Source organism: Sorex fumeus, unplaced genomic scaffold, assembly GCF_029834395.1.
Source record: "Sorex fumeus unplaced genomic scaffold, SorFum_2.1 ptg000010l, whole genome shotgun sequence".
In the NCBI taxonomy this organism is placed as follows: domain Eukaryota; kingdom Metazoa; phylum Chordata; class Mammalia; order Eulipotyphla; family Soricidae; genus Sorex; species Sorex fumeus.
In genome coordinates this window covers 1356565-1368816 of record NW_026606067.1, presented here as the reverse complement: position 1 = coordinate 1368816, position 12252 = coordinate 1356565, and positions in this window count along the sequence as shown.

Below are 12252 nucleotides of genomic sequence, written 5' to 3'. Positions count from 1 at the left end.
TCTTTGAAGATTTGTGAGTCTCTGAAGAGCTTTAGTTTTAACGTGCTCAAATCACTTTGTGTTTGTAGACAAGACACATCAAGTAGCCCCAAAGCATTATTAATTATCTACATGTTAATGTGAACAAGGGTGCAGCATGTCTTGGGAGAAGGCTGAGGTCTGGGAACAAAACATGATTCTGCGCACAGTGAAATGCCCTGAATTGCTTCCAATTAACATTATTTCCTCTGGGAAAACTCATCCTCTTATCAGTGGGACACATCCAGGATGATTGTCCTCACTGGATACTCAAATGGGTGGCAAGGCTGTACCCACACTAGAAATTCAGGGAATTCACCTGAAAATCCGAGAATTTTCCTGTGGAAAAAAATTCATTTCCTCTGAATTTACAGCAATACAGTGAAGTCCAAAGCATAAGTCAATCTCCTCGCAAATTTCTCGAGTTCTTGTTTCCATGACAAGGAAAACTCATCCTGATGTTTCTAGACAAAGAGAAACTCAGTCACAGACTTCTGGTGAGAATAAAGTTCTCTGGCACATGTGAATAAACTCTGAAATGTTCTCAAAGGGCATAACACCCACCCCCAGCAAGAGACAAGTTTATTTTGGCTTTGGGGTCACACCCAGTGGTGTCCAGGGCTTACTGGCTCTGTACTCAGGAATGACTCTTAGCAGGGCTAGGAGAGTCATATGGAGTGCCAGAGATGGAACCCTGGTTGGTCATGTACAAAGCAAATACCTTACCTACTGTACTGTTTTTCTGCACCCCCCCAAAAAAAAGAGAAAGTTGAACTTGAATCTAAGACAATAACCAAGAACAGAAAATGTTTATTGCAAAAAAAACGTAAGCAAAGGAGATTGAATGCTGAACACATCTAGAACATGCACTTCCACATGAGGGAGGAAAATCTCTCAGAATTCTAATGTCAGTCAACTGCAACCTTTACATTTGTCTGTCCCTTGGAGAAATAACTATGAATGCTGTATATGAGGAAACCCGAGCAAACAATGTTAATCATTAACGACAAGCTGAGGAGGGAGTACAGGGGCATTTGTTTCTCCATGGTCCCCCTGATCATGCAGATAAAGGGTCCAGGGCAGTGATGAGTGCTGCAGTGAATGGTAGACTGGTTTACAAGACGATGTTGTTTGTACAGCAGCAGGTATGAAAATACACACTGGAAGGTCATCTGTAGGAGGAAGTAGAGGCACATAGGCAAGGGAATTCTATGCTTGTCGTCAGAGGACTTCTTTGGAGACGGATTATGCACAACGACGGTTCCCTTGGGACTCATTTGCACCCTTTTCCTTATATTCACTGTCTTGACTCTAATCTTCATGAGTCGAACCTGAGCCATGATGACTTCCAGGAGGAAGAAGTGGGCTAGGAATATGATGTAAAATATGTACCACACTCCTATGACAGGAATGCTAACATGGTCTTCAAAACATTCAGTCAAGCAAGTGTCGTTTATATTTCCATGGCACCCAAAATGTTTGGGGATGGAGACCCAGGGTGGGTAGACCATATACACCACAAGTCCATACATGGCGATGAAACCAAACCACAGCTGTCTCCCAAAGTAGTAGCTTGATTTGTCACTAGCCACAGAGTGAAGCGTAGGGATCAGGCCGGCCACTACAGTTGCTGCCATCTCCTCAGATGGTCAGAGCTGAAGGGATCTGAGAGGAAAGCAAGAAAGACAGTGTTAGAATGTGAGAGCAGTCACCAAGACCTCAGAGCCTGACTAAAAGGGACTGCGTTTTTGACCCACCAGAAGCTCCAGTTACATGTCTCACACGTCTGTGCATGTGCCAGTCTGGGATAAAACTGTCTACGTGTGGACACGTCCAGTCTTTTTTTAAGTTTTAAAAATTATTTACTTCTAGGGGGGAGATGGGGATTGGGTCACACCTAGTGGTGCTTGGAATTTGCTTCTGGCTCTTCGGCCACACCCAGTGGTGCTCAGGAATCACCTCTCGTGGGGCTCAGGAGACAATATGGGGTGCTGGAGATTGAACTGGGACCAAGCACGAACAAGGCCATGGAAATCTAAATGACACTTGCTTTGACTGAGTGTTCTGAAGACCATGTTAGCATTCCTGTCAGTGACTAGGGCTTATTCCTGGCTTTATCCTTGGGGATCTCTCTTGATAGTGCTTGGGGGACCATATAAGATGCAGAAATCATACGCAGGTAAGGGAAGTGCCTTAACCCCTGTGGCCCCTAAATACATCACTAAATATGAATATGATAGCCCTCCTGTGACGTTACATAGTTCTGAAGGTCAAGAATCAAACTTTAAAGGCATTTACAATTCCTATATGTTGAAATTCTTTTCCAGATTTTTCCTGAAAATTTTATTTATTTTTTGCTTTTTGGGTCACACCCAGGGATGCTCAGGGGTTACTCCTGAAAATTTTAATTCTCTTCACTCTGCCTAAACTTTACACTTGTAGGATCTATCTATTTCATATAAATTTTAAATGAGCACAGAATTTATAATATTAGTTTAATATCTATTTACATGTAAAGATAGAGCAATTTTTTTGTTGTTTTTTGGATCACACCACACCAGGTGATACTAAGGGATTACTCCTAGCTCTGCACTCAGGAATTATTTCTGGTGGTGCCTGGGGGACCATATGGGATGCTGGGGATTAAACCTGAGTTTGTCACGTGCAAAGTACTATCTTTCCAGTCCAATTTTTGAAAAAAAAAAAACCCACCTTCCTTTATCAACTTATCATTGATTTACGATTTTATGGAGTTCCAGATTAGCTCTATTCATCTGCATGTATGCAGGTATGAGAGAAAGACAGAGACAGAGACACAGAGCAAGAGAGAGTGGAAGGAGGAGGAGGAGGAGGAGGAGGAGGAGGAGGAGGAGGAGGAGGAGGAGGAGGAGGAGGAGGAGGAGGAGGAGGAGGAGGAGGAGGAGGAGGAAGAGGAGGAGGGGGAGGAGGAGGAGGAAGAGGAGGAGGAGGAGGAGGGGGAGGGTTCCATTCCCAGCATCCCATATGGTCCCCCGAGCAATTCCTGAGTGCAGAACCAGGAGTTACCACTGAGCATCACCGGGTGTGACCCAAAAAGCCAAAAAAAAAAAAAAAGCTTAAAAGACTCAGTAATATTTTCCAAATTACCCCTTAAGCGTCGTCAGGTCACATTTTCAGCCCCTCCCCAGAAATCACGGTGCGGTGCCGGGGGTTGGGGCGGAAGGCGGGAGAGGAGAGGCGCGGGCGGGGGCGGGGACCGCGCGGGCGTCGCTGAGGGGCCGGGGGCGTCACGCCTCACGGGCCCACGAGGCAGGTGCACGTGCCTGTCACCAGCGCGGAAAGGCACGGGAGAGGCCCCGCTCGCCAGCCAGGGCCCCGAGGAGCGGCCTGGGGCAGCTCGGAGCGACAGGCCGGAGGGGGCCGCTCTCTCGGGGCAGCCTCGAGGGTCCGGCCCCTCAGCGCTGGGTGGGCTCAGCCGCCACCGGGGCCAGCCTCAGGGCGGAACCGCAGGAACGAGCCACGTCTGCACTCACTGCGGTGACTGGTGAGCGGGATCCGGTCTGCTGGCGGCCTGGAGGTCGCGGGGACCGAGCCTGACCGTGCGCCGACTGGCGCTTCGGGCTTCATCCAGAAAGTTCTCCCGCTCAGCAGCAACGGTCGTGCCTGAGCGGCTTCCCACATCGCTTCCCCATTGGTCATGGCACCTGCCCATCTTCATGTCCTCTACCAAATCATCTCTCTGGAGTAACGGTGTGGGTGGAACTTGAGTTAGGCTCTCCTCCAATCAGAAGGGAGAGTTGAGCGGTTGAGGGGTGGGCGGTGCCTGCCTGGAGGTACATCCAGTGGGTGCTGTAGTGATGACTCGCAGTGGGTAAACTGCCCGGGCTGGCACTTGGACCTACCTCTGCCACTGTCCCTGCTGATACTCCAAGTTTTGGGCACTGTTTTGAACATTTGGGTCACCTTTCACCTGAGACTCAGCTTCTCAATGCTAATTCCTGAATGTTTGTTTCTGCCTTTTTTATTTATTCATTTTTTTCTAGATTAAATAAAATAAGATGTGGGAGAAAATTTGGAGGTTCTCTCCAAAGAAAGACTATCTTATAATTTCTTCCTTCTCCTTCCTTCCTTCCTTCCTTCCTTCCTTCCTTCCTTCCTTCCTTCCTTCCTTCCTTCCTTCCTTCCCCCCCTTCCCTCCCATCCCCACCTCTTCCCTTCCCTTCTCTTTCTTTCACAATACCAATACCCAACTGTGCTCAGGCCTAACTCTTGGCTCTGGGCCATTCCTGGCAGGGCTCGGTGGACCATGTGTGGTGCTGGGAATCGAACCCATGTAGACTGCATGCAAGGCAAGTGCCTTCCTTGCTGTACTGTCTCTCAGGCATCAGTTCTGAGGGATTGTCTTTGTGTCTTTGCTAAATTAAATATTTAGTGCATGACAGTGTTGTTTTTTTTTTTTACCTTTAATCACTTTTTTATCTCTTTTTTATATGTAGGAGTGCTGCTATTTATTCAGCCACTGATTAGCTGATTGAATTGGGCATGAACTCCACCTTACTTTTTTTTATTTTTTATAATTTTATTTATTGAATCACCAGGAGAGCAGTTACAAAGCTTTCAGGTCTAAGTCTTGGTCATACAATGAAACACCCATACCTTCACCAGTGCCCATTCTCCACCCCCAACAACCCCAGTATATCCCACACCCTCCCCCTACCTGTGGGGCAGATGATTTCCACACTACTCTCTACTTTGATCACATTCACTATTTTGACACCAGACCCACCATTATTATTTGAGATTTTACCCCAAGACTCAGATCTGCTGAAAAGGCAACAGTAGATGATTTGTTTTCTATTGCTGGTTATGAATAACATATGATGTCGCGTGGCTGCAGTAGTGGCCAAGCAATTTTGAAATTCCGAAATTTTAACACTTAAATCTGGAGGAATTTCTGCCAAAACCTGCTGGGTTCTGAGATTTGCTCCTGAGTCTCTGGGATCATGGCCGTTAAGCAGCTTGATCAGGAGCCAGAAAGGCCACTCGTGGGTGATGAATTGGGGTCTTATTGGGGTGGGGAGGACAGGACCGGCTCCACCCTCATCCCGTGAAGCCCAACAAGTTTTGTCACTGAGGACGCAAACCTGACTGTCCAATGCCTCTTGAGGATGGCAGCCACCAAGCCGCCTAGGGGGAGCAGGCGGAGGGACAGCACCCTTTCCCCCCTGGGGTGGCCCAGTAACAGTAACCTACTGTGGGTCCGGACGCATTTCTACCAAAAGCCACTGGGTTCTGAGATTTGTTTCTGAGTCTCTGGGATCATGGCCATTAAGCAGCTTGATCAGGAGCCAGAGAGGTCATTCGTGGGCAGCGACTCAGGGTCTCATTGGGGTGGGGAGGAAAGGGCCAGATCCACCCCCATCCCATGAGGCCCCATGTGTTTTGTCACTGTGGGCCCAAATCTGATTGTCCAGTGGCCTCTGGAGTATAGCGGCCACTGGGCCACCAGGGGGAACAGGCCAAGACACGAAACCTATTCCCACCTAGCTGTCTTCTGAAGCTCCTCTTTATTGCCAGCTCCCACAAACCTGTGTGTGTGTGTGTGTGTGTGTGTGTGCGCGCGCGCGCACGCACGCGCCTGTGCCCACACCTGCACAAAAGGGTGAGTGTGAGTCAATCACACTTGGGCTATATAATGACTTCAAGATTTCTATTTTTAAAAAATATATCTTAATGTTATAATTCTTGGGTTATATTTTTCCAGCATCTGTGGGTGTGTGTCTCTCTGGAGACAGCGACGCAGTTAGTGGAATACCTGTCCCTTTTTGCCTGTGAAGGGTCCTATTGTCTATTTTTTGAGCCTCTCCACAAGCTGCTAATTTTGCAGTTCGTAATTCACTGCTGTGGACAAAGGAAGAGAGAACCTAATCGTGTTCGTGGCTCTCTGCACAGTGGGGAGATGACCACCGCTCAGACGCTCAGGGGGTCCCTTTGGGAGAGGTGATAATCAAGGTCTTGTTGGAATGGGGGAGAGCTTGTGTCACTCACCCTGGATTGGGGCCTACTCCCACCTCTGTTTGGGGCATCTCTCCCGACACAGTACTTCGGGGACCATATGGAGCCAGAGGTGGAACCAGGGTTGGGTGACTGGATGCAAACCCCCTTTGTCCTGCCCCATGGGGCCCAGATGATCTCTCCTAAAGGGAAGCTCAAAGATTAGAGGATGAGTGATGTGGCAGTCAAATTTTCCTCTATCACCTCAACTTTTTCAAACTCCTATTTTCTTGACTTAATGGTGTACTGGGGGGGTGGAATGATAGCCCAGAGGGTAGGGCATTTGCCTTGCAAGCGGACAGCCCAGGTTCGATTCCCAGAATCCCATGTGATCCTCCAAGCAGCACCAGGAGTAATTCCTGAGTGCAGAGCCAGAAGTAACCCCTGTGCATCGTCGGGTGTGACCCAAAAAAAAGCAAAAAAAAAAAAAAGAATTAATTAAGAGTGTCTCAAGCAAGGGTAATTTTCTACTGTGGTGCTTTCTTGTGGGTGAAGCAAGTTACAAACAGGGGCTAGGTCTGTTTCCTGGGCTACTGTGAGGTCAGTATGGAGGGTTCTATGCCTATTATCTGACACATGGCTAAGTGAGACCCTTCTTAAAACCTCTGGCTTATGCTTTGCATCCCACAAAGTACTCACAAGGATACCTTTGTCCATGGGTGATACCCAAATAATTTCCTTTGGTGGTGATGTGGGGAAGTCACCAAGATGAAGCTGTATTTCACCCTGATGTTGATTTCACTCCATACAACATTTTCTTGAATTTCTGCACATTTTACTGAAGTACTCAGGAGATCTGTAAAGGAGTTTTTGTTTTTTTTTTGAGTTTTTTTTTTTAATTCTCTGTCTTGTGGACACACTACCAAGATTTTTATGAGGGAAAAAAAAAAGATTTTTATGAGGATTGCTCTTTTGATGACTATTTTCCTTTTAATGGGTCATACATTCCTAAGTTTGTGTACGCCTCTTGATTTTACTTTTATTGTAGGCCAAACATCTTAATGTTGTAAATACGGTAATTCCAGAAACCAGATTCTCCTCCACTCTCCAGGATTTTCAAGTGCTCTGTCTGTCTTCCTTTTGGTCTGGTTTTTGTAGGCTACTTTTGCACTGATGATGATGACTTCAAGGTTCCTATTTTTTTTTTTTAATTGAGTCACAGTGAGATACACAGTTACAAGGTGGTTCATGATTGGATTTCAGTCATACAATGCAGTGTTCCAACACCCTTCCCTTCACTGGTGCACATTTCCCGTACCAATGTCCCCAGTTTCCCTCCTGCACCACCGCTCTCCCCCACCTCTATGAAAAGACACTTTTCTTCTCTCCCCGTCCCTCTTTGGGCATTATGACATGCATTACAGACACTGAAAGGTTATCATGTATATCCCTCTACCTACTTTCAACACTCAGTTCAAGGTTCCCTTCAGAGTACATCCTTTTCCCCTGGCCACGCACAGTGACTTTCTAATCTCTTCCACACACACTGTTGATTTTTATTTATTTATTGTAGTTTAAGTAATAGAGTAGGTGTTACCATATTTGAACCCTATCAAATATGGTACGGCAATTCGGGAAGATGGGTATTTAATGATCTAGTGATCAAGTAATAGAGTTATAATAGCATCCAGGTTTATGGCACTGATGCATAAGGTCACACACCCCACACTTGCCCTTGACTGTCCCTCCCCCCCCCCCCCGACCGCCCTTCCCCATTCTGTCACCTCCAGTCTGAACTTCCTCCCTCCCTCTCAAGTCCCCATTCTCTGTTGACTGATATTATGGCTTCGGTGCAAAATGTAGACCCTGCTTCTATGTTCCTAAGTTCCTTCCAGTCAACCCAGTCTCCCCCTCATCTCCTGCACCCAGGCCCGGTGCTCTGAGGTCTGGATTCCCACAGCCAAAGTTTTTCATCAACTGATACTGTAAATACCCATGATCTGTTTCTCTGCATACCATGAGTGAGTGAGATCATCCTATATTTGTCCTTCTGCTTCTGGCTTATTCCGTTCAGCATGATACCCTTGAATTCTGTCCAAATTGCTGTGGGCTACCTGACTTTGTGTATTCTGTGGCCACCTGGTATTTTTGTTGTGTCTGTATAAAACAACTTCTCGATCCACTCGTCATATTGTTGGGTTATTGAATTGCTTCCATATCCTGGTTATTGTACTCGGATGAATATAGGCGCACATAGATCTATTTGAATTAGTGCTTTTGTGTTTGGGGAGGGGTTGATACTTAGAATTGGAATAGCTGAGTCAAATGGGAGCTCCATTCTTACTGTTCTGAGAACTGTCCATACTATTTTCCATAAAGGCTGGACCAAGTGACATTTCCATCAACAGTTTACGAGGGTTCCCTGTTCTGTTTTTGGTGTGGGGGGTTGGGTGTTATACCTAGAAATGCTCAGGGGTTACTTTGGGCTTTCTGCTCAGAAATTATTCCCGGTGGTGCTTATGAGACCATTATGGGATACAGGGGATTAAGCCCAGTTAGTTGGCAGTGTGGAAGGTAAGTGCTCTACCCACTGTACACTCTGGCCCCCTCGGTCCTCTTTGTCAAACACCCATACTAACACTGTTGTTTTCAGTTTTTTAGATTTACGCCATTCTTGCTAGTGATACCTCATTGTTGTTTTGCATTTCCCTGATGCTTAGTGATAATGAACACTTTTTTTAATTTTTATTTTTTTTGCTTTTTGGGTCACACCTAGCGATGCACAGGTCACACCTGGCAATGCACTCCTAGCTCTGCACTCAGGAATTACTCCTGGTGGCGCTCAAGGGACCATATGGGATGCTGGGAATGGAACCCGGGTCGGCCGTGTGCAAGGCAAACACCCTACCCTCTGTGTTATCACTCCAGCCCGAACATGTTTTCATATGCAAAGATTATCCATGTATCTTTGTCACATCTTCACCCTACCCCCTTTTTTTGCTTGTTTGTTTGTTTTGGGGGGGGCCTCACCTGGCAATGCACTCAGGGATCACTCCTGGAGGTACTTAAAGGACTATATCGTGCAAGGCAGATGCCCCACCGGCTGTTCTATCTGTCCAGTCCTTGGTTCCTTTTTCTTGCCAGCTGCTTGGAAGTCTTCTGAGACTATAACAATTGGGGCCTGAGTGATAATACAGCAGGGAAGGCGGATTCTTCCTGGCCAAAGTTGCAAGCTAACTTGGATGCAGTGACAAGTTGTGACCACTTGAGGGCGCAAGAAAAACAAAGTACAATGGCTTGTGGGGTGTTTGTTTAGTGGACTCCGCACTTAGGGGATCACTCCGAGCAGACTCAGGGGACCACACAGACTGTCGGGGATGAAACCTGGGCTGGCGACGTGCAAGACAAGCGCGCTCCCCGCGACTTTATCTACTGTCTCTGTTCACATCTCCTTGATATCAAGTGAAAAGACCTCCAAGCTGTAGGATTAAAGGGGACAGTGTGAGGAAGAAGTGCAGTGGGAGATGGGAAGGAGAGAAGGGGGAGAGGGTGGGACTGTAACAGACAAGAGAATCCGTGCTGATCCCTGGCACCAAACCACACTGCGTCACATTTCTCTGCTCACTCCTTACTAGCCTTCAGCTCTCCCTAACCCAGAATGCTGTGTTGTGTCACGTGACATCACTGAGTGTATCTCAGTGGCTTCTAGGGCCACACCTACTCCCATCTCACTAACTTCCACCCCGCCGCCACCGCCACTGCCACCAAGCTCATTTCTGGAAAATGCAAATCTTACTACTCCTGTGCTAACAACCCTCCTGAGGGGTCAGAGAACTGGTAGAGCGGGGAGGGTGCTTGCCCTGCCTGTGGCTGACCCAGGTTTCATCCCTGGCATCCCTTATGATCCTCTGAATGCACCAGGAGTAAATCCTGAGTGCAGAGCCAGGCGTAAACCCTGAGCATGGCAGGGTGTGGCCCACAAACAAAAACAAAACGCCAAAGTAAAAACCCTCATTAAACTTCTGCCTCTCCTTGCTGTGGACCCCAGCAGCTTTCCTGGTATGTCCGTTTCATGGTTTGTTTGTCCCACAAATGTCCCTCTTGGCTTTGAATCTTTCACACCCATTTTCCCTTCAGCCCAAGTGGTTCCTCTGATGGCATCTTCAACAATCCCATTCTCTATGTCACGGCTCATTTCCCAGGGTGTCTGTACAGATCCCTGACCTGTGTTCTCTCTATCCTGTGTCTTCAAGACACAGGGTAATACTTGAGTATCGTAAAATCATGTGTTTAATATCTGTCACCACCTACAGACCCCTTCAGAGTCCAAAACTTCTTATATAAGAGCCCAAATAGCCAAATGGGTGAGGTGGGGCCCAATTTCAGCTATAAGCTGTTAAAGGCCCTCCCGTTGATCGTCGATTTGCTCGAGCGGGCCCAGTAACGTCTCCATTGGAGACTTTGTTGTTACTGTGTCTGGCATATCCAATTCTCTTGGTAGCTTGCCGGGCTCTCCGAGAGGGGCGGAGGAATCGAACTCAGGTCGGCCATGTTGGCCGCGAGAGGGGCGGAGGAATCGAACTCAGGTCGGCCATGTTGGCCGCTTGTAAGGCGAACGCCCTACCCGCTCCAGCGGTAGCACAGCGGTAGTGCATTTGCCTTGCGCGCAGCCAGCCTGGCCGAGCCGGGTTCGATTCCTCCGCCCCTCTCGGAGAGCCCGGCAAGCTACCGAGAGTATTCGATATGCCAGACACAGTAACAACAAAGTCTCCAATGGAGACGTTATTGGGCCCGCTCGAGCAAATAAGCTGTTATTGCTTTTTTTTTTTTTTTTTGCTTTTGAGTCACACTCATCAATACTCAGGAGTTACTCCTGGCTCTACATTCAGGAATTAATCCTAATGGTGCTCAGGAGCCCATATGGGATGCCAGGGATAGAACCTGGGTTGGCTGCATGCAAGGCAAACATCCTACCTGCTGTACCTGCTGTACTATTGTTCTGGCCCACTGATACTGCTTTTGTCTGACACATATCAAGTGTCACTCTACATTTTGATGGAACTGCATTCTTTTTTAGGATGTGTGCCATTTGGATCATTCCATCTCATTATTTTCTCAGGGTCAACCCTACTAGTCTAATTTCTTAGCACACTGGGAAGGGTGCCATGGTCCCTCCTGTGACCCCCGGCCTCATAATCTTTCAGCACAGTTATGGTATTCTCTGGAGATCACGAGATACCAGAATTGAACCCAAGGCTTGTATGCGTCAGGTCTGCATTCCTGTCCTTTGAGTGATTGCCCAAGCTCTAGTCATTTTATTTGTTAATATCTTTGGGGGTGGGGCCACATCTGAAGGTGCTCAGGGATTATTCCTGGTCTTGTCTCCTGGCAGCATCAGGGGACAATATAGGGTATTGGGGACTGAGCCTGGGTCAGCCACGTGTAAGGCAAGAGCGTTACCCTCTTTGGCCCCCCGTTTTATCTTTTAAAAGTTGACTGAGGCATAAATGATCTATGTAACCATCACTCTATAGAGATATTTAACTCTGGAAACGTTTTCCATTTGACCCCATACAGTCTCTTTGTCCCACTTCTCCTTCCTGCAAACTACGGCAACAACTGATGCATTTGGTCAGACAAACTGTAGATCAGTAGATCAGTTTGTCTTTTCTAGAGTTTTCTTTTTTTTTATGCTGGGAGGACAGTTTGGGCCACACCCAGTGGTGCTCAGGGTTTACTAATCACTCTACACTCAGAGATTACTTCTGGCGGTGCTTGGGGAACCGTATGAGATGCCAGGGATTGAACCTGGGTTGGCCGCATGCAAGGCAAATGCCCCACCTGCTGTACTATCACTCTGGCCTCTCTCTTTTCTAAAGTGTTATGCAAAGGGAATGAATATGTAATTTTTCTGGCTTTTTAATTCAGTACACTTATCTTGAAATTTGGCTACATTACTATAAGTATTGATACTTTATTCTCCAAAAATGTATTTTTAATTGTATAGAGCAGCAAAGCCTGGCAAGCTAGCCTTGACGTATTCTATATGCCAAACTCAGTAACAATTGCCACAGTGGAGGCATTACTGGGCCCGCTCGAGCAAATCGATGAACAATGGGAGGACAGTGACAGTGACAGTGACAATTGTATAGAGAGATGACACTTAGCAGTTCTCAGGAGTCCAGGGCCATTTTAACTTATGCCCCATCCATCAGATCCATGCTCAGTGGACACGAAGACCACTCACAGCAGGTGCTGGGC